Source organism: Sus scrofa, chromosome 9 (assembly GCF_054392235.1).
Source record: "Sus scrofa isolate SSC_HxYL_T2T_F1_AM1 chromosome 9, Sscrofa_HxYL_maternal_Yorkshire_Landrace_v2.0, whole genome shotgun sequence".
Lineage (NCBI taxonomy): Eukaryota > Metazoa > Chordata > Mammalia > Artiodactyla > Suidae > Sus > Sus scrofa.
The window spans coordinates 120,614,462-120,636,173 of NC_139391.1; the positions used below are offsets into that span (position 1 = coordinate 120,614,462).

The 21,712-nt window shown below is 39.4% G+C and overlaps 1 protein-coding gene and 1 pseudogene across 10 annotated transcripts in view; one reads left to right on the plus strand and one right to left on the minus strand.

Moving 5' to 3' along the window:
• Nucleotides 1–21,712, minus strand: part of TNFSF4 (TNF superfamily member 4) — a 328,053-nt gene that overhangs the window by 284,068 nt on the left and 22,273 nt on the right. The gene's annotated exons all lie outside the window — the stretch shown is intronic.
• On the plus strand, nt 10,475–11,491 carry LOC100623192 (zinc finger protein 330 pseudogene; annotated as a pseudogene).

A 21,712-nucleotide genomic window follows, 5' to 3' on the forward strand; every position in this document is an offset into this window, starting at 1 on the left:
ATTTAGAGTCACCCAGGGCTCCTGAATGGTGATAATGAAAGGAGCCATTATGGAAATGTCCCATCAGTCTTGATCCTGGACCTGAGGGGTCAACCACAGAGACCTTCGTCTTCAGGGGCAGTCCCTCTCCCAGTGATCTCTAGGAAAGAGGCTCCAATCATAGGTCTCTGCCTTAGCCCTTGCACCTTGGGAACTCCCAGGTTGACTCATTAGAGCCTCAGCCTTTTCTCTATCTCTCTTCTTGTGCTCTTTTCATTCTTCCTGGCCCCGACTGTAACATATTTGAGTTGTTATTCTGGGGGGGGTGCTCCAGGTCCTGAGCAGGGCCAAAAGCCAATTTTGGGGGGCTTTCTCCATATATCTGGCACCAATTAAGCTATGAATTTATCCTTAACACTATTTGGCCCTTCATAGTTTCTGCGTTCCTTGGTTTATGTTTTCTCAACACCTTTCTGAGTCCTTCTCTTAATAGATTTTCAGCCTCTCTGGTTAGATGTTTGAAGTGGGAAGATGAGCCCTTATCATTATCATTTGGGATCTGGAGTCAAGGAATGCTCTGCAGACTCACTCATGATATGGTTTGATTCTTCTTGATGGAATCCAAATAGGTTGTGGTTGTAATCCATGACCTGGTGAAATACAAGCATATCCCCTACCCCACGTAGTAAGTTTTCCAGGGGACCAGAAGTTTGTTAATGGATCCTGCCACCAAATCAAGGGCTGTTCAGCCTGAGGGAAGTTAATCTTTTTTCGTTCCGTATTAAAATGTCTCTCTGCAGCCGCTTTTTTTTCCATCAGGGGCCAAATTTTAAAAATTTAAAGTGAATAAAGTTTTATTCAAAAGTGTCTGTTGTGACTTAACTATTACTGTGTCTCCCCCTTTTTGTTTTTGAAGAGCCTGTTTTACATGTAAATTGGCTCGTTCCACAATAGCCTGTCCTTGGGGGTTGTAAGGGAGACCAGTGGAGTGAGCAATATGCCATGTATCCAGGAATGTTTTAAATTGAGAACTGATATAAACTGGACCATCATCACTTTTAATTGCTTGTGGCAGGCCCATGACTGCCAAACAGGCGTATAAATGACACATAACGTGTTTAGCAGATTCACCAGATTGAGCAGTAGCCCAAATAAATTTAGAGCAAATGTCAATACATACATGAATAAATGATAATTTCCCAAAAGATGAATAATGAGTAACATCCATTTGCCAGAGTGCATTTGGGACAAGTCCCCTAGGGTTAACTCCAGGCTCAGATTGAGAAGGATTGTTAATAGTTTGACATGCACAACATTGACGGACAATTGTCTTAGCTTTAGCCCATGTTATTCCAAATCTCTTTAAGGCCTTGAACATTTACATGTGTTAAATCATGAAAATGTTGAGCTTCTTGTAACACAGGTGTTACCAAGCAATCAATTTCTTTATTACCTTCAACTAGAGGTCCCGGTAAGTTAGTAAGTGCTCTGATATGAGTGATATAAAATGAGTATCTTCTTTCCCAACAGTCTGTAATTCTGTAAATAGATCTAATAACAAGATAGGTAAATTTTGTTTAATGGTAGCGGTTTCAATCATTTTGGCAGCATGAACTACATATGCTGAGTCAGAAAGAATATTGATTGGCTCAGGATAGTCCCTCAAGGCATGGATTACAGCAGTTAATTCAGCCTGTTGAGCAGAAAGCTCCAGGCATTTCTATAATCTTTGATTAGCCACATAACCGGCCATCCCTTTACTACTCCCATCAGTAAAGATCACAGATGCTTCAATGATGGGTGAATCCTTCACCTTTTTTGGAAGAATCCATTGAGTTCGCTTTATAAATTGTCGAACAGGGTTTTTTGGATAATGATTATCTATTGATCCTACATAATCTGCAAAAGCAATTTGCCAACCTATATGGTTTTGAAAACAATTTTGGATTTCCTTAACAGTTAAACTAACAATTACATGATTCAAATCTTTTCCAGACATTTGTACACAACGAGTACAACCTTTGAGAATAAGTTGTGTCATCAAGTCCAGGCACGGAGACAAAGATTTCATGACATTATTGGGAAGAAAAAGCCATTCAAGAATATTTTCTAATTGCATCAATATTCCCATGGGAGAATGAGGAGAAGGCATAATTACTAACTGAATGAGCTGTTTTAGATTGACCCGACTTAGTTGGGAATTTTGTATTTTATTTTCAATCTTTTTTAGTTCCTTTTCCGCTTCTGCAGTTTGAGAGTGGGGGCTGTGTAATTTAGAATCTCCCCTAAGTAAGGAGAATAGATTTGACAATTCATATGTAGGAATCCCCAAATACAGTCAGAGCCAATTACTATCTCCTAACAGTTTTTGTAAATCATTTAATGTGATCTCTTCTTAATTCTACCTTTTGAGGGTGAACAGTGCTATGTTCCACCACAGTTCCCAAATATTGATATGGACTTTTCATTTGAATCTTATTGGTAGCAATAATCAATCCTGCTCCTTTTAGACAGGATTGCAAGCACTGAAAAACTTCAAGCAGCTGCTCCCGAGAGGGTGCAGCACAAAGTCTATCATCTATGTAATGAATAATATAGCATTTAGGAAATTGTTGTTGAACTGGCTCAGTAACTGAAGCCACATAATATTGACACAAGGTAGGCTGTTTAACATACTTTGAGGCAGGACCTTCCATTGATAGTTTTCTAGTGGCTATATTGTTTATCACTGGGACTGAAAAGGCAAATTTTTCCCTATCTTCTGGGTGTAAAGGAATTGTGAAAAAAAAGTCTTTTAAATCCAGTATGATTAACAGCCAGCCTGCTGGTCTCATACTAGTAGATGGGAAGCCTGGCTGAAGGGCACCCATAGGCTGAATTACAGCATTTACTCCTCTTAAATCTGTTAACAATCTCCATTTTCCTGATTTTTTCTGTATAACAAACACTGGCGAATTCCAAGGAGTAAAGGATTGTTCTATATGGCCCCTCTCTAACTGTTCTTGGACAAGATTATTTAAAACTTATAATTTTTCTGAAGAAAGAGGCCACTGCTCAACCCAAACTGGTTTTTCTGTAGTCCATTTTAATCGAATAGGTTCAGGAGAAGTATAACGGTTTTTACCAGCAGTGGCCATTAATGAAAAGGCCGATGTCCCACACCAGTTTTTTCCACTTTAATCTCAGATTCGACAGGTTTGCAGCCCTGTTTCACTAACTTTTTTTGGCTTTGATGACTATATTGATCTACTGGTGCTAGGTAAATTTCTGCATGCCATTATTGTAATAAATCTCTCCCCCAGAGATTAATAGCGAGTTGAGCAACATAAGGTTTCAATTTAGCTGGCTGCCCATCCGGTCCTTCACAATTAAGCCATTGGACACTCCTTTTGAGACCTTCTGTTCTTCCTAACCCAGTGACTTCAATATCAGCTGGCTGAAGAGGCCAGGTGTCTGACCAATGTAAATGGCTAATGATTGAAACAACAGCCCCAGTATCAATTAGTCCTCTAAAAGATTTCCCATTTATGATAACTTGACAAGTGGGTCGTTCCTCTAGGACCTTTTCGGATAAGAACACTCCTGCCCCTCTTGTGGTATTAAATCGCTTCTGTCTAAAATTATTCCTTTTTTTTTTCTTCTGTACTCTAGGTAAAATTAAGATTTGAGTAATCCAATCCCCTTTATTAACCTTCCAAGGGATTGCAATGGAAACCATCACCTGTACTTTATCATCCCCTATATTATCCAATGTACCGGTATGAACTCGAACTCCTTGTTCCGTTAGCCCTGCCCTTCCTATTATCAATCCTACCCTATCAGTTGGTAATAGTTTTTCTAATTTGGTTGTAATAGGAGTTTCACTGGGAAATAGAATTAAATCCTGTAAACTAAGGGGATCTACTGTGATGTTAAATGCTTGTACAGGTGTAGTCCCAGGGAACCTCGCTTCAGTTGAGAGTTTGGCTTTTGTTCTGAACAGGGAAAGCTTCCTTGGTTGACGGGGCTGGAAGCTTGCCCCAAGGAGAGTTTCCCAACAAGGGGGTTCCATCTTTATGAAAGATGGACCGGCACTGACTAGCCCAGTGGTATCCTTTATTACATCTTGGGCATAGTCTGGGCTGTTTATTATTGTAACTAGAAGGTGCTGAAACTCCGAGAAAGGAAGGTCGGGCTCATGGAGGAGCACGACATTGTTTTTCAGTATGTCCTGTCTTGCCGCAATTAAAACATTTTTCTAAAAATTTGTCTTTTAAATTAGCCATCGCTTGAGCTAGCATTGAGGCCTTAAAGGACTCCATCTCTACTCCCTGACAGGCTTTAATATATTCAGCAATGTTAGCCTTTCCCTTTAAAAATTCTATGGCCTTTTTGCAATCAGTATTCACATTTTCATATGCTAATAATTGAAAAATAGTATCAGACACCTCAAAATTAGTCATTTGTCGTTTTAACGCCTCTTGTAAACGAGCTAAAAATTCAGTATAAGGGTCCTTAGGACCTTGTAGGATCTCTTGAAAAGAAGTATTTATTTGGCCCTTAGATTCAATTTTATCCCATGCTGTTAAGCAACATTGTTTGATTTGTTCAATGGCCAAATCATTCATCCTCATTTGATCCTGAAGATTACTCCAAGGACCAATCCCTAATAACTGTTCCATTGTAATCGGAAGATTTTGAGCCTGATTACGAGTAGCAGCAATTTGGGCATGATCTTGCCACCAAGACTTAAATTCTAAGTATTCACTAGAAGATAGCACAGCACAGGTTAAGCTATGACAATCAGCAGGAATCATATGGTTTCCTTCAGCTACTCCCTGCATGATTCCTTTTGTAAAGGGAGAATTAACACCATAATTTTGAACAGCGTGTTTTAATTCTTTAAGAATTTTAAAAGGAAAGCGCTCATGAATGAACTCATAAACTCCATCAGGATTGGCAGGATCGATGCCTGGAGTCATCGTCTCCCTGACAGTTACTGGAAAGGCTAAACGTATGGCATCCAAATCGCCTTCCCTTCAAGCCTGTAAAATTCCCTGTTGAATGGATGATAGATGGCATTCAGGAAGAGCACTCATTTCCTTTGCAACCCTAGAAGTAGAGGCTTAATGAGTCCTCATCACCTTACTCCTAATAGGAGGCAATTGAGGAATATCAGTATCCAAAATTGGAGCCGAAGGCTCAGGAGCCAAACATTCTCTATGATAGTTTTGCTCAGGGACTACATATTTAGGTTCCTCCAACAAAGGCGCAAACTCCCCTTCTTCATCCTCCTCTAACTTCCCTGAAGTCTGTAGAGGTTCTAAAACTGATTTGATTAAGCTCCAAGTATTCCAAATAGAGGAATTGAAACACCCTTATCATGCAATGTCCTAAGCTCCATTCCTACGTTTTCCCATATGTTTAAATCTAACGTTTCTAAGGTAAGAAACCAATCACAGTGTTTCTCAATAGTCTTAAAAAGTTCTGAGAGCTTATTTTCAATTATTTTTATGCCCCCCTTTTTAAGGAGTTGTGTTAACAAACAAATATAAGAATTACGGTTTCCTGCAATTACCTTATTTCCCATTTAATCCCGTAAATACCTGAGAGAGAGAACTTATCCGCAGGATTTTTTTTTTTTTTGAGTGTGGCCACGCAAAATTCCTCCCTTCTTCTCAGGGCTCCATAGCACTTCCACGAAATACCGCTGTACTCACGGCCCTTCGTTCCTCATGCCTACCTGTTTACCCGCCCCACATTGGGCGCCACTTGCCGAGGCCAGCTCAGCAGGATGGGGCTGAAGAACAGATACTACAGAACTTAAGGAATAAATAACAAAACAGCAAGACAAAAATATCAAGACACAGAGAGAGAGTAAAGGTGGGATCCCTGGAGACTCAAGGTCTCAGGAACCAAAAGCCCCGCCTCCAGAAACCACACTGCTTTTATTGTGTTTCTTAAATGAGATCACGTGAGGAGGGGCTATTGGAGGGTAATCAAGGAAAATCAGAGAAACATGTCTCTCAACAATCAAGGCAGAAAATTAGGGAAACATGTCTCGCAACAGATACAGACTTACACAGACAGAGAACAAACCGGTGGCTACCAGTGGAGAGGGAAAAGGTGCAGGGCTCAAAAGAGGAAGGGGATTAAGAGGTACAAAATACTATGTATAAAATAAATAAGCTACAAGAATATATTGTACAATACAGTGAATAGAGCCAATATTTTATAACTTTAAATGGAGTATCATCTATAAAGTCTTGAATCACTGTTGTATGCTTGAAATTAATATAATATTGTACATCAACTATATTTCATTTTTAAAAACCTACTTCTCTGATTGTCACTAACCCCTAGAGTGCTGGCCAGAGTAGGAATAACACCACTCTTGTCCTTTCGTTTAAGTGAAACCAGAGCAGTTTAACTCTAACCACCACCCAGCAGGCTCCTCATTCTTCATCCCATGAACCACTTTCTCTCCTACCTGTCCTTTCCATATTTTCCCTCTCTACACATTTTTTTCTTCTCATCATTTTCCTCTTTTTCTGCCCCTTTCCTTTCCTTCTCTTTTCTTTTTTTCTTTTCTTTGCTTTTTAGGGCCACACCCACAGCATATGGAGAATCCCAGACTAGGGGTCAAATCAGAGCTACAGCCACTGGCCTACACCACAGCCACAGCAACGCAGGATCCAAGCCGATCTTCAACCTACACCACAGCTCAAGGTAACACCGGATCTTTAACCCACTTAGTGAGGCCAGGGACTGAACCGCCACCTTCATGGTTACTAGTCAGATTTGTTTCCACTACATCACAACGGGAACTCCTCCTTTCTCTTTTCTCATTCTCTACCTCAGTCTCATTTCCTGCCCCCCCTAACTCCTCCCATCCCTTGCCATTCAGAGGCTATAAAATCAAGTCCAAAGATAAATTGTTATTGCTTGCTTTGAGAACTCTGTTTTACTGTTTAAAGTGGGTGCTTTGGACATTTTCTATTTTTACTCTAAAATATAAATTTATTTTTCTATGTGTGGGTGTACATGGATGTGTGTCTGTGCCTACGTTGTGTTCATGGTGTTCTCCACGGGGATTAGCAAACCTTGAAAGAGAAAAGGGATGCCCACTTTAGAGTTTTACTTTGGACAAGCCCTTTCAAGTCTCCTTGAACTCAATTATCTCTTCTGGTTGTACAGAGAGCTGTAGATAGAGTCCTGAGGAGGGGGCTGATGAATTCTTACAATGTTCACTAAAACCAGTCCTGTCCACATTAAGCAGCCCCAAAAGACAGATCAAGATGCTGGAGTTCCCAATTGCTCCAAAGTGGGACCGGGGAGTGAACTGTGTGTGGCAGCCTGGCAATGAGGAGTGAGAAGAAACTAGTGGTATGCTGATAATATTTAACAACTGGGCTGGGGAAAGTGGAAGGAGAGGAGTAAAAATCTCTGAGTTGTAGCATCTGATGATTTCTATGGTGTAGATGCTCCTGTCATAACCAATTTCAAGCTGCTACCATGGAATCACTGAACACTGAGTTGGCAGTCAATGCACAGTAAGTAAGCCCACTGCGAAATGATATTTCCACTGTGTAAATACAGTAGATTCAAATAACCTCAAAAGATAGATAATATTAAATGTTGCTAAAACAATTAGAAGGTGAAGAGTTTTTAGTATTTTTAACTTTGTTAACAGCACGACTTACTTAAGTGCAAGTATACGTAATTTAATTTTTAATAATGGCTATATTTGACAACCAGCTTGCAAAATTCCTAAAAATGTTAACACTCTACTCTTACAATCTGGTATAAGCCAACACCCCTTCAGGAAAGTCAACGCTTGTCATCCAGTTATATGGAAAACGGCTGGCTATTCAGATCAAATGGGATTTTAAAGGCTGCAGAAATAATAGAAGAAGGCCTTCTTACAAGTATGAAGGAAAACTAGCATGAAGGGAAATTCCCATTGTCGTTGGCATTTGTGCATAAAGATTGCACTTCATTGGCCAGAAGAATATTGTTTCAGGGCCTGTGATGCACCAGACACAGCCTCTACCACCAGCTCAGCTCCTTCAATCATCACTTTCATCAAAGCCCTCCACACTGTGCCTCTCCAACTTATCTCCAGTAACTTTTACTTTGCCCAAACTGACTTAAGCATTGTTTCCCTGAGCACATATCTCCTTAGCTTCATTCAACCTGGCTTTTGTTCCCTGCTGAGAAGCCCTTTGCCCTCCTCTCTTTCCAAGTGTTGCCCACATTTCGGGAACTAGCTTGGATCCTATCTCCAGCTTCTCAGCCTCAGGACCCATGCTCCTGCGGCTCTGGTTAACTGCATGTCTCTTAATCTGTACTCTGTGTGTACATACCCACCATGTATTTAATTCCCAACCAAATTTTTAGTTCCAGGAGTTCCCACTGTGGCTTAGCAGAAAGGAATCTGACTAGTATCCATGAAGACAGCAGGTTTGATCCCTGGCCTCACTCAGTGGGTTAAGGATGTGGCATTGCTGTTGAGCTGTGGTATAGGTCACAGATGAGGCTCAGATCCTGTGCTGCTGTGGTTGTGGTACAGACCAGCAGCTACAGCTCCATTTCAATCCCTAGCCTAGGAACTTCCATAAGTCATGGGCGTAGCCCTAAAAAGACAAAAATAGAAATAAAAATTTAGTTCCTGGAGAAGAGGAACCAACATTCATACCCCCCTTTATTGGCTTTTCATCAGCACCTAGTTCTAGCTGCTTCTATCATGGTTTTGGAAACTTACTAAGAGCTCTCCTCTTCTGAGGAGACTGGATGGGCTTAAAGGATGCAGTCTTTTCTCTAAAAAGGGCAGTCTGACAAGATAAGAAAGTCTTGGCAAGTTGTACTCCCAGCTTTACTCCTAATTAATTATCAGACACAGCTGTGTCACCACTCAATGAAGGATTATACTCAGGGCTGATTTTCCAGTCACAATTTACTGTATCCCTACCAGACGTAACTCTCTGGCACCCCAAGTCCCCTACCCAATGCCTCCACCTCCCCATCCCAACCACTCAAACCTGCCCCTCGTGTGCCTTAGACCTTTCTACCACCCAGCAACTAAAGGTGTTTTAAAATGTGCCCAGGATTTTGTTTTTTTAGGTATGATGAGGACAAGAGATCAGGGGACGCTTATCACAAAAAAGATAGTTGGTTACTCACACTCTGAAGATTGGGAGCATGCCACACCACACAGGGCCACACAGGGAAGCACCAGAGTTAGCCAGGTGGCAGATGGAGTGAGGGGAAAGCATAGCCAAAAGCCTTTGTAATGGTTTTCACAGGAAGGAATGAGCAAGGCAGGGTAAGCAGCTGAGCAGGCTTAGGAATGGACAGTTAAGTGATAGAGGGCTCTGGGCTGTAGAGGTGGTCCCTAGTTTTCTGGTACCTGGCCCTGAGGTGATTTAGGACAGAGGTCATGTCCCAGACTTTAGGAGCCTGATAAAGAGGGTAATTCAGGGCTATGCACTTGGGATTGGTATGCATATCAAAGGCATGCCTGCAGGCAAGTTGTTTGTTATCTCTAGGAATTAGCTAACCCTAAGAGGGACAGACTCCCCCCAGTCAGCAACACCTCCAAATGTCAAAGCACACAAAATACAGAAAATAAAAAATATAATTAAAACAAAAGAGTCAATGCCTAGCACAACATGAGGAGTCTCCCATAGGTTGCCCTAACATTTGTTGAGCACCAGGCCAAAATACTTAGTGAGGCTCACATACCAAATGTACAAATTCCCTGAACTTATAAATCAAGCTCACTGTTAAATAAATAAAATATTTTCAATCCACTGTCCTTGACAATTGTATCAATCATATTCTTGGCAATCAGTATGCAATCCCAAATGTAATCATGAGAATCTCTGACTCAAATCCCACAGTATAAAATGTCTAACCGAAATTATTTTACTTACTATAAAGTTACAGGGATTAATGAAATATCAGGTTTCTTTGTTCGAAGTTGAAATTCAATCTGGTTTGATGACACTAGTTATTGTATACTGAGCAGCACTTGGATCAGCAGCTATGCCATTGTTTAATTAAACATTGAAAAAAACAGGTTAAGGGATTAGAAAAAAATTAGTGATGAATTTAAAAAGCTGCTATTTTGAAAAGAAAAGCAAAATAGATATCTGGAAAATCTGACCTTCTCCAAAAAGAGAGAAATATATACCTAATGTTGCACTTAGAAAGGGGACATAAGCACAATCTGGAGAGAATTTTTAAAGCACTTCAAGATACAAATGCAATGCAAAATTTTATTAAATTTGACAATGATAGATTATTTAGTATGTACCAAAATTAACAAAAGAAATTTTTTTAAAAAATCAATAACTATAGAAGAAACTTTTAAAGTTGCCCCCAAAATTCTAGACTCAAATGGTAACTCCTAAGTTATATAACTCAGCACATATAATAATAAAAGAAACAAGGGACCTGTGGTCCAGGAATTGGATCTGCTGCTGCTGCTGCTGCTGCTGCTGCTACTGCTGCTATGGGCAGGCCTCATGCCATCTCCTACCCCTCAGCCCCCAGAGTAAGCCCAGCCTCCCTCAAGGAAAGACAGGAAAATGCCTTAAAAAAAAAAAAAAAGACCAGTGAGAGGAAGAAGGCAGAGAACCGCCGGAATATGAAAAACAACTAAGAGCATCAAGAAGCACTATTGACTTAGCTAAACACCTATGTAATGTTTCAATGGAATGTGATGAGTGTCAGAGGCAGCAAAAAAAATAGAACATTTTGCTATTTTTGTAATTCTGTATGGAGGTTCTGCACAGTGTGGGAAAATAAAGTGCACGATGAAGTCTTCAGACTATGTCATAAAATATGCTGGTGTCTACGGTACTGGCCTTGCAATATGGGCGCAATCTGTGACTTTCTCTGAAGCTTGGGTTTGTCATGGTAGGAAGTGTCTCAGGACACATGCCTGTGCCTGCCCACTTCCTGATGCTGAGTATGTGGAATGTGAATGGGGTATCTGGGACCATGGAGGGAGGATCTTCGGTTGTTCTTTTTGACATAACTTTCTCTGTGAAGATGATCAGTTTGAACATCAAGACAGCTGCCAAGTTTTAGAGGTGGAAACATTTAGATGTGTTTCATGCAATCAGCTTGGTCAGCACTCCTGTCTCCGTTGTAAGGCTTGTTTCTGTGATGATCACACAAGGAGCAAGGTGTTTAAACAAGAAAAAGGAAAACAGCCTCCCTGCCCGAAATATGGACATGAAACTCAGGAAACCTTAGCATGTCAATGTGCTCCCTGAAGTTTGGCTGGTAGACTGGAGGTGAAGAGAGAGATGGAGCTTCTGGGTATGATGCCTTTTGGAAGAACCTTGCCTCTGATAACTATGGTGATACCGACTAGCACAATGAGGGAGAAGATGACTATGAAGCAGAGGATGATGAAGAGGAAGAAGAAGGTGAGAAGGATTCAGATGCTGAGTCATCAGATTTGTTTACTAACTTGAATTTAGGAAGGACCTGTGCCAGTGGTTATGCTCGCTATGAGTAACAAGGGAAATAGGAGAGCTGTTTGCTTGTTGGTGACCTTGTCTGAGGAACTGGAATGTGTGTGCCCGACAAATTGTGTGTGGGTGTTCAAAAGTATGTGCTGCCACTTAGCCTTGTGTGAAAGACAGGTCACATTTACTGGGGCAAGGAGTAGGGTGTAGCATTTTAATAGAAACTGTTAAGTTGCCATTTTTATTTTAAAAGACACTGCTTATAAAAACATTCTGTCTGATTCTGTAAAATGTAATGGGTAAAATGAATTATTATATTTTTCCATGTTTGTCTACAGGATAAAAGTCAGATGTTATTTGCTAAATTTTCATTAAACATTCACGTTATCTTAAGTAGCTAAAAAAATAAGAGAAAAAATTCCTCATTCATTTTGCAAATTGAGGGTAACGCTTATGCCAAAACTTTAAAAAATAAACCATAAACCACTTGTACTTATAAATAGTGATGTAAAGGTCCCACAAAAATGTCCATAAACCAAAATTAGTGGTGTATTTCAAGGTTGAATACACCATGACAAACAGATTATTTTTAGGATTGAAAATGTGGTTCAACATAAGGAAACCTATTAATATACTTCATTTCACTAATAGAGTAACAATGAAAAAGCATATTATCAGCTCAATAGATTCTAAAAATATATTTGTTAAAATCCAGTATCCAGGAGTTCCCTCATGGCTCAGCAGGTTAAGGATCTGGCTTTTTCACTGCTGTAGCTCTGGTTACAGCTGTGATGCAAGTTCCATCCCTGGCCCAGGAACAAACTTCCACATGCCATGGGCACGGACCCCAAAAATAAAAAAATTTTTTTAAAAAAAGACACAAACTAAAAACAGGTCTCGGTTTTGGAAGAAACTTAGTATAAGGCAAAAGCAGCATTTAAATTAGAGTAATTAAATTAATGTTGTAAAAATTTTCTCTACCAGTCAGCAAAGATTAAAAAGATTGATAACACTGTTTGTTGGCAAAGGAATAAGGAGATAAACAGGCTTTCTGATACAAAGATATTGGTAATATAAATTTGATATTGGTAATCAAACTTCCCAGAGCAACTAAGTAATAGAATGCCTTAGTCTACAGTATAGGTGAGCTCTTTGGGAAAGCAGAAGAAAAAGGCACATAGCACACACTACCAAATTCTTTCATGCCCTAAATTTTCCTAACCAAGAAATCCCATCTCAAGCCTTGCCCAAATACCAAAATCGAAAAATTCTTTATGTAAACCAACCTTTGCAAATCAATACCTGCTCCACCCAACACTTTCCTCCAACAAAGCAAGGCTATAGAATCAGTTCAGGCTCAACCAATTCCCTAGCCTTCTAACCAACTAACTATTGTGCTCTAGTGCATTTTAAGGGAAAACATGTTTGTATACAAACAGTGAACTAGAAAACAGTATTTACCTTTGGGATACTTTTGGGTTTCTTTGATTATTTACATTTTCTATTTTTTTCTACAAAGAATATGGATAATTTGTAAGTTTTTTTTAACTTAAATTTTTAAATTACACTCAAGGCCACAGACATAATATTAACCAACTTTCTCTTGGGAGATGCTACAGACCTATGTTGACATCTTCCACTCTGAATATGGTACCCTATGTCAGCATGAAGAAGTTACGGAGAAAGAAACCTCATCCCCAATTCCCAAGGAGCGTCTTGAATGTGAAGTCTCTCAGAGGGTAGTTATTAGGGAACTGTTGACCGAAACCACTCACTCTGGCCAGGTATGAAAATAACCATTTGCATAAGTTGTCTCACAATAGGAGATCCCTATAAGGAACACAGAACTAACAAGCTGCCTCCAAAACCAACCAAAAAATTCATAAGGGACAAAAAGAGTAAAAGAGACACCAGCTCATAATATGTTCTGCCAACCTCCCAGAAACCCTCACGATGTATATACCACCAAGAAGGGCCCTGAGTGGGACAAAAAATGAGCATGAGCACGAGGACTGACCAGAGACAACTCAGAAAACTAACCCCACCACCATAAAACCTGAAATTGTGATCCACAAGGCAGAGCAGTCCTCCTGAGTCCCCTTAGCCTGCTGCTTTCTGTTCAAGCACCCCTTTACAACAAAGGGGTTTGTTTTATCAGTACATGTGTCTCCTCAGACAATTCATTTCCAAGTGTTAGAAGGCCTCATTTTGAGATCCTAGAAGAGGGTCTTCTCCCAAAAACAGAAAGAAAGCATAGGGTAGGTGTCAGTCATTGTATTGTGGCAGAAGCAGTTGAAATAAAAGTGAAAAAAAGAATGCAAAAGAAAACGCAGTCAAGAATAAGTTCACCAAAGCCTACTTCTTTTGCTGATGGCAATGAAAAACATGGGACAAGATACAGAAAAGAACTACCAAAGGACTCTGAAAAAATAAAGAAAACGAGTCACAAATTAAGAGCAATTTGTGCAGGAGTAGGGCCCTCTTATATTTCTTCTCTTATCTCAGAGTTTGGCAGTCACATGGTAGAGTTGCAGTGGTGGTAATGCAGATAGCTAAGACTTCAAGAAAAATTCCTATCTGGAAAGACGAGTAGAAAAAAGGGACAGGGACTTCTTGAGCTAAGACTATGGGAGAGCATCTCTCTTTCTCCCTGTCTCTTGCTCTCTCTGTCTCAGTTCCCTCAGAATTTGCCAAGGGTGGTACCCTAGCCAAGCCAATCAGGGTGGAAAGTGGCATTGTCAGCTAACATCTCAACAGAAACCTTATTTTTCTGGTCAAACAGAGGAAAAGACTCTTGTGCCCCCCCTCAAAATTGAAGTAAATCACTGGGTAAATTTTCTCTTTTTTCTCTCTCCACTTAGCAACAAAAGTGGTCCTAATTACAAGAACTGTATAGCAGCACAGGCAGCAAGATTTCAAGAGACTCCTCATCTGACCAGAGGACCAAGAATAGGGAACCCTGCAGGTGGATGAATGAGGGGAAATCCTGGAGAGAAAGAGCACTCCTAATTCTGTGTATAAACAGGCACAAGATCCAGGCTTACCCCTAAACTGCACAAGCATGTATTCGTATTCAAAGCGGCCTAGCAAATGTTCCAAAAACTGAGATGATGTTGGAACTATCACTCCCAGAATATAGTCAGAGTATCTGAAATAAACCAAGTGGATGGCCTGTTAAAACAATCAAACAGTTCAACATTGTGTGGAGGATTTTAATGGCAACCATTCAAATTCAATATTTAAAATGTCCAGGATATAATCCAAAATTACTCAACACACAAAGAACCAAATAAAGATGACAAATTATCAAGGAAAATTCAGTCAACAAATGTAACCCACCAAGACGACCAGGGTATTAGAATAATCAGGCAAAAACTTTAAAGCAGCTATTATAACTATACTACATGAGTAAAGATTAACACTCTTGAAAAAAAGGAAAAAACAAAATATGGGCAGAGAAAAAGGAAATGTTAAAAAAAAAACTTACAAAACCAAACATACACTTAACACATAATTGATCATTTGCGCTCTTTGACATTACCCAAATGAACTGAAAATTCTGTGCATACAAAAACCCACCCAAGAATTTTTACAGCAGCTTTCCTCATAATTGCCAAATTAAAAGCCACCAAAATGTCTTTTGGTAGGTGAATGGATAAACTGTTACATCCACACAATAAACTATTTTCAGCACTTAAAAGAAATAACCTATCGAGCCATGAAAAGACATAGGAGTAACTTAAATGCATATATCTACATGGAAGAAACTAATCTGAAAAGGCTACATACTGTATGATTCTAACAATAAAACATTCTGGAAAGTCAAAACTATGGAGACAGTAAAAAAAAAAAATCAGTGGTTACTAGGGTTTAGAGGAGAGGAAGGAATGAATAATGGGGCATATAGGACTTTCAAGGCAATGAAATTATTCTATATGAAACCATAATAGCTATACTTGTCATTATAATTTGTCAAAAGCCATGGAATGTACAACACAAGAGTGAACCCTAATGTAAACTATGGATTTTGGGTGATAATGATGTCTCACTGTAGGCTCATCAATTGTAACAAAAGTTCCACTCTGGTGCCAGATGGGTCAAGGAGATTAGGCATGTACAGGGGAAAGCAGATGTATGTAGAAAATCTCTGTACTCTCTGCTCATTTGAGCTATGAACCTAAAAAATGCTCTAAAAAGTGAAGACTATTTTTCAAAAATTTTACAGAATGAAATGGAAACTTTAGAAGTGAAAAAATACAATGTTTGAAATGCAAGTGATGGGCTCAATAGCAAAGTGAAGAAGAAAGAAAAGAGTCAATGAACATAATGAAAGATCAATAGAAAGGGGAAACAGGGAACAAAAGACAAAGAAGACAAATAGAAAATTAATAATTAAATAAACTCAAGCATATCAGTAGTTACATTAAATGTAAATGGTCTAAGTTTACTAATTTAACAGAGAATTTGTCAGATTGGATTAAAAATTAACACTACTGGGAGTTACCGTAGTGGCTCAGTGGAAATGACTATGACTAGTATCCATGAGGATGCAGGTTTGATCCCTGGCCTCACTCAATGGGTTAAGGATCCGACATTGCTGTGAGCTGTGGTGTAGGTCATAGACATGGCCTGGATCCCATGTTGCTGTGGTTGTGGTGTAGGTCAGCAGCTACAGCTCCGATTCAACCCCTAGGTAGAAACTTCCACATGCTCCAGGTGTGGATCTAAAAAATAAAAATAAAAAAATAAGCATTATGGGGAGTTCCCGTCGTGGTGCAGTGGTTAACGAATCCGACTAGGAACCATGAGGTTGCGGGTTTGGTCCCTGTCCTTGCTCAGTGGGTTAACGATCCGGCGTTGCCGTGAGCTGTGGTGTAGGTTGCAGACGCGGCTCAGATCCCGCATTGCTGTGGCTCTGGCGTAGGCCGGTGGCTACAGCTCCGATTCAACCCCTAGCCTGGGAACCTCCATATGCCACGGGAGCGGCCCAAGAAATAGCAACAACAACAACAACAACAAAACACAAAAGACAAAAAAAAAAAAAAAAAAAAAAAAAAAAACCATTATGGAAATATATGCTATATAAAAGAAACCTAATTTTAAAATGAGACATCAATGTGTTAAATGTAAAAGAATGGAAGAATAGAATGCAAACAATAATCAAAAGAAAAATGGGGTATGGTGACAAAATGGACTTCAAGGACTATTACCAGGACACTTAAAAAAAGATATTACATTGTTCCCTTGTGGTACAGTGGATTAAGGATTTGGCATTATTATTGCAGCAATCCAGGTCACTACTGTGGTGTAGGTTCAATTCCTGGCCTGGGAACTTCCACATGCCATGGGTGTGGCAAAAAAGAGAGAGAGAGAGAAAGAGAAAGATACTATGTAATAAGAAAAGAGTGAATTCACCAGAAAAACATAAAAATCTTAAATGTGTATGTGTCTATTATGAAAACTTTCAAAAACTTAAAACAGATACAGATAGAATTGAAAAGAGGAGATAAATAAATCCAAAAATTATCTTAGACTTCAGCATTTCTCTCATAGTAGTTGACAGAAGTAGACAAAAAAATCAGTACCAAGATAGAAAACCTGAACACCATTATAAACCAGTTGACCTAATTCACCTTTATAGCATACTCTACCCAAAAACAGTACAAAACAATTTTTTAAAGTACACATGGGATATTCACCATGACACACTACATTCTGGGCTATTTAACAAATCTTAACACGTTTAGTATAATTCAAACCATACAAAATATCTTTTTGGAACATAATATGATTAAATTAGAAATTTACAAAAGAGGAGTTCCTGTCAGTGGTTAAGGACTTCAACTAGGAACCATGAGGTTGCAGGTTCAATCCCTGGCCTTGCTCAGTGGGTTAAGGATCCAGCATTGCTGTGAGCTGTGGTGTAGGTCACAGATGCAGCTGGGATCCTGTGTTGCTGTGACTCTGGCATAGGCCGGCAGCTACAGCTCCGATTGGACCCCTAGCCTGGGAACCTCCATATGCTGTGGGTACAGCCCTTGAAAAGACAAAAAGACCAAAAAAAAAAAAAAAAAAAGAAAGAAAAAGAAATTTATGAAAGAAAGACATCTAGTAAATCTCTAAATATTTTGAAATGAAACAACACACTTCTAAGTTAACCACAGGTCAAAGAAAAAGCCACAAATGAAATTCAGGGGAAAATGAAACTACAGTATATCAAAATTTGTGGGAGACACTTAGAGCAGTAATTCAAACTTGATTTATAGCATTAAATGCTTATAATGGAAAAGAAGAATGTATCAAATCAATGTTATAGTCTTGCACCTTAAAAAAATAGAAAAAGAGCAAAATAAACCCAAAGCAAGTAGAATAAATGGAATAATTAAGATAAAAGCTGAAACCAATTAAAATTGGAAATTAAAAAAAAAATACCACACTCAATAGTAAAAAACTGAAAGCTTTTTCTCTAAGATCAGGAATAAGACAAGGATGCCCACTCTTGCCACTTTTATTCAGCATAATATTGGAAGTCTTAGCCAGGGCAATCTTCAACTCACAACCTATCTTGCAACTTTCTCATCCTCTCCTCCTACCCCTCCCATGTAGCCTGATGCTAACCTTGACCCAGGTTACTTCAGCCACAAGCCTATATAAAACATACTTCCCACCCACCCTAACCCCCCAATGCTAAGGAGCCTGAGCCTTTTCTTATTGCTCTTGGCCATTTGCTGGTCAATAAACCTACTTGAAGCCTCAATGCTCTGGACTCTCTTCCTTTATTTACTTCACCTCCGAACACATAGCCCTTTCTCACTTTAACACCATCGACGATAGTACCAAAAATAAGTGAAGTACTTAGGCATAAACCTAACAATATATGAAAAGACTCTACATGCTAAAAACTACTAAAAAGATTGAAAAGAGAAACCGAAGAAGATCCAAATAAATGCAGAGACATACAGTATTCATGAATTGGAAGATTCAGTATTGTTAAGAAGTCAATTCTCCCCAAACTAACCTATAGAGTCAAGACAATCCCAATCAAAATTCCAGCAGGACTTTCATTTAGATGCAGACAAGCTGATGCAAAATTTTATGTAGAAAGCCAAAGGAATCAGAATAGTTAAAATACAGACACACACACACACACACACACACACACACACACACACACACACATACACACACAAGAAAATCATAAAATAAGAACAGAGTTGGAGACCTCATACTATCTAATTTCAAGATTTCTAGACAGTGTGATAGTGTTAAAAAGGACAGAAGTATAGATCCATGAAAGAGAAGTGACAGTACAGAAATAAACCCTTATATTTATGGTCAGTTGATTTTTGACAAAACTATGAAAGAAGTTCAGTGAAGCGATTATAGTATTTTTAACAAATGGTGCTGAAACACTTAGACATTTAGAAACAATACATGATACACACACACACACACACACACACACACACACATAAGAAAGATGGACCTTGGAGTTCCCATTGTAGCTCAGCAGGTTAAGAATCCAACAGTTTCTGAAGATTCAGGTTCAATCTCTGGCCTTGCTCAGTGGGTTTAGGATCTGGTGGCATAGGTCGCAGATGTGGCTCAGTTCCTGCGTTGCCATGGCTATGGCATTGGCCAGCATCTGTAGCTCCCATTTGACCCCTGGACCAGGAACTTCCATATACCACAGGTTCAGCCATTAAATAAATAAATAAATAAATTTCTTTAAAAAAAAAAAAAGATAGACCTTGACCTTATACAAAATCAACTCATAGACCTAAATGTAAAATATAAAACTAAGAAAATTCTAGAAAAAAAGGTAGCTTGCATTCTCATCACAAGAAAAAAAAATTCTATATGTCCATTGAAGATGTTGACAAGACTTATTGCAGTGACCATTTTGCAATATATACAATTATCAAATCATTTTGCTGTATACCTGAAACTAATATAATGTTGTGAATCAATTCTATCTTTTTTTAAAAAGTAGTTTGCTCTTCTGTATCTGAGAATCCTCCCCTAACAGACAAACGCTTACAATTATCTCACTTGGAGTGGATACCTCACAAAAGAGAAGACGCCCATCCTCCTTAAAACCTATCCCGAACACCTCCTATTTCAATTAGACCCATAACAAGGGTTAAATTTCAGAATGTTCTGATGGCCTGGATGTGGTAGCAGATTCTGAGTAAAATTGGTGCTGAGTCCAGGTTCCCAGATTTGCCCCTCCTTACAGGCAATCACTACTTGCTCTTTAGAGTATGGACCAAGATAATCTATATATTATGTCTTCACTAAACACCTATTATAAAACAGGCTGAGGTATACATAGCTCCCATCTCTGCCCTTGTTTATTTTCAGTAGTTGAAAATGTAATCCTTTGACCCAGCTTCTGGCTTCAATTTAGGATGCAAGGCCAAAGTACAAATACAAACTCCAGCTTGGAAGGGAAGGTGGATAAGTTTGTTCTCAAAGAATCTGTCTCCTTGACAAACACGCAGCCCAGCTTCTCAGTTTTTATTCACTGCTATCAGGAAATATTTATTAAGTAATCACAGCAGATTTACTGGGCAAGAAAAGCAGATCATATGTTACGCAACCACAAGAAAATACAAAGCCAGAGTCCCCAGCATTACAGTCTAGATGAAAAGTAATCAAACACCTTAACGTTTTCACAAATCGTGTTTACTGGAGCAATTCTAAACTCTATTCATTGGGTGACATATCTCTGTGTGACTAAATTTTCTAGGCTCCAAATTGGCAAGGTAGCCAGACAGAGAGCATCCCCTAAAATTCAGATTGTTTCTGAGGGAAGTAGGTGTTGTACTTATGCTGGAGGAAGACAAAATGGACTTTGAAAGAGCAGATGATTAGTTTAGAGTCGATCATCTAGCAACCGATCTCGGTAAAGTAGTAAGCATAGCTGGCACTACCTCAAGTCTCCACCTGTCCCACTGGCAGGTATTGTTGGTGACAAAGGTAAAATGCAGGAGTGTGGCCCATCATTGCTATAAAAAGTACTCAAACCTTCCTGATTTGAGTTAGTTGTTTCTTAATAGGTAAAAAATTATTTTTATCATATGCTTGAATAATAATGTAAACAAAAAAAGGAATGGGAAAGAAGAAATGTCTAGGGGAACGAGGATAGCAAAGGGATGAAAAAATAGAGAGGAGGCAGGAAAGAGAACATTACACTATAAGCTTATTGAGGCTTTAGAGCAATGCCTTGCATAGTGCCTTGCAATTAGAGGGAAATGCTTACTGAATGGATGAATGAATAATACACAAACAGGAAAAAGAGGAGAGAAATAAGATATAACAATAAATCAACTTTTTAAATAGCTTTAACTCTTTAAATACTAACGAATCTTGGAGTTCCCACTGTCATACAATGGGATCAGAGGCATTTCTGCAGCACCAGGATGCAGGTCCAATTCCCTGCCCAGCACAGTGAGTTAAAAAATCCAGCATTGCCACTGCTGCAGCTCAGAAATCCTCCCTGCCCAGGAACTCCATATGCCATGGGGCAGCCAAAAAAAAAAAGCAAATTTGCTTTTATATAAAAATATAACACTAGTGATGTTCCTTCCCAGATCCTCCAATCAGAAAAGCTTACTTTCTTTTTTTTTTTTTTTGTCTTTTTTGTTGTTGTTGTTGTTGTTGCTATTTCTTGGGCCGCTCCCGCAGCATATGGAGGTTCCCAGGCTAGGGGTTGAATCGGAGCTGTAGCCACCGGCCTACGCCAGAGCCACAGCAACGCGGGATCCGAGCCGCGTCTGCAACCTACACCACAGCTCACGGCAACGCCGGATCGTTAACCCACTGAGCAAGGGCAGGGACCGAACCTGAAACCTCATGGTTCCTAGTCGGATTCGTTAACCACTGCGCCACGACGGGAACTCCAGAAATGCTTACTTTCTATTGTTTATCCTCTATTAGCTATGAACCAGCCACACATTGGACCCAGCTCCCTTCATGACCAGGGTATTTATCCCAGAGGTGGGGCCATGGAACAGAATAAGGTTAACAGGTGCCATTAGCCCCAAACCCATGGTTTGGATTTCAGTGGAATTGTACTCTCAAATAATATGAGATGGAAATGAAGGCTGAATGCTTATCAACAAGAACTGACTACATACCTTGGTGGGCAGATACCCAGAAAAATAAACCAAAGGTATAAGATTAAATTCTGGCTTCTAATCCACATATCTAAATTTTATAAAATGTTTTGATTACCTATCTGCCCATGGGGACTCCTGGGGAAGAAT